We start from the raw sequence: 1392 nt of genomic DNA on the forward strand, positions 1-1392 counted from the left end.
CGTGTGCTGGAAGGATGCTCTTCGGAGAAGCCTTTCAGAAGATGCGGCCCTAGGTGGGAATCGCGGAACTGGCTTGTGTGCCGACCGGTTTTCCTTTCTGGGAGCAAGCCTGTCGCGACCATAAGGCACGGGACGTTTTGGGGTGCTTAAAGGTGCTGTTTCCTCCGTAAATGTATTGCCACTACCTGCCTTATTCCATTGCAGGTGGAAAAAAGGCAAGCTTTAATTCCCTGGTGCAGCATGTTATATTGCTGAAACTTTGGTGTTGTGGATACATTGGTTTATCAGTTTTTCAGGCTTTTTAATTTACCATCAAATAATCAAGATTATCTACCATGCCGGTGAATCCAACATGATTTTTGGCATTCGGTATCCAAAGAATATTAACTGGAAAAATCGGGGCATTTTCTGTTTCCTCCCTGCACAGTATCTACCGTGCCTAGAGTTCCACAGTATCTTACTTGGCAGTAACTTCACCACACAGACGTTTGCCAAGTACCATTGCCCATTGCTTCTACCTGAAAATCTTTTCAGGTTTCCAGTTTTATGTTAAAGATTACTTAAAGGTATATGAATTGATGGTCTCTGGTAGCGGGGGATGCTGGATATCTGATACTGATACGGAAGTAATATTCTTTCATACTCTGATGCTTACTCAGAGTTATTGTTCACTCATTTAAGGTTTTTATGTCCAAGAGAAGAGGGAGGAATGAAGTAGTAGTACATTAGCAATTAGGCAGAATTCGGTTGATATTTGGAGAGCATGTACACTAATTTGGGCATAGGTTATAACAGTAATGCAGACCACTCCTTAGATGGGGATATGGTCTGCAGCTCACAATTGTGCAGTGAGGTTTTTAGCCTGTGAAACACAGGTGATTGCTCTTGCTATGTTGTGTTGTCTGTAACAGCTGCGTGGTGTCTGTCTTCTAGCTGCCTAATCACACACTTTCTTTCTAGTACATTGCTTGGTTAGTCGCATTTCTTACATTAAGCTGTCTTAAATATAGGTGCAGGCATACTGTAAAAATAGTCCAGAGTCAAGAGTGCACTGGATGCTCATCAGACACATCTAGCGCAGTAAAGCAAATTAGCTTTGGTAGTTTCCTGCACACAGTCACTGTGCTACCAGAAGTAGTTTGATTTGATTTGCACTTTCTGGAACAGTGAAAGTTCCAAAAATTTTTCCAAAAGTGAAACTTCTTGGTATTGTTTGATGATAGGTGGTCTCATTCAACGAGCACTCCAGGCATCACATCATATGGAAAATAGCTGTTAATTGAAAAGTGTTATATTAATATGTTAAAAAGGCCCTAAATACTGTATCAAGAGCTTATTTTCTTCATCAGTCCTTGAGAAGTTCAGTTTTAGTGATGTGAAGAAGTAATTGTC

This window comes from Corvus brachyrhynchos, unplaced genomic scaffold, assembly GCF_000691975.1.
Source record: "Corvus brachyrhynchos isolate BGI_N302 unplaced genomic scaffold, ASM69197v1 scaffold14, whole genome shotgun sequence".
Classification (NCBI taxonomy): domain Eukaryota; kingdom Metazoa; phylum Chordata; class Aves; order Passeriformes; family Corvidae; genus Corvus; species Corvus brachyrhynchos.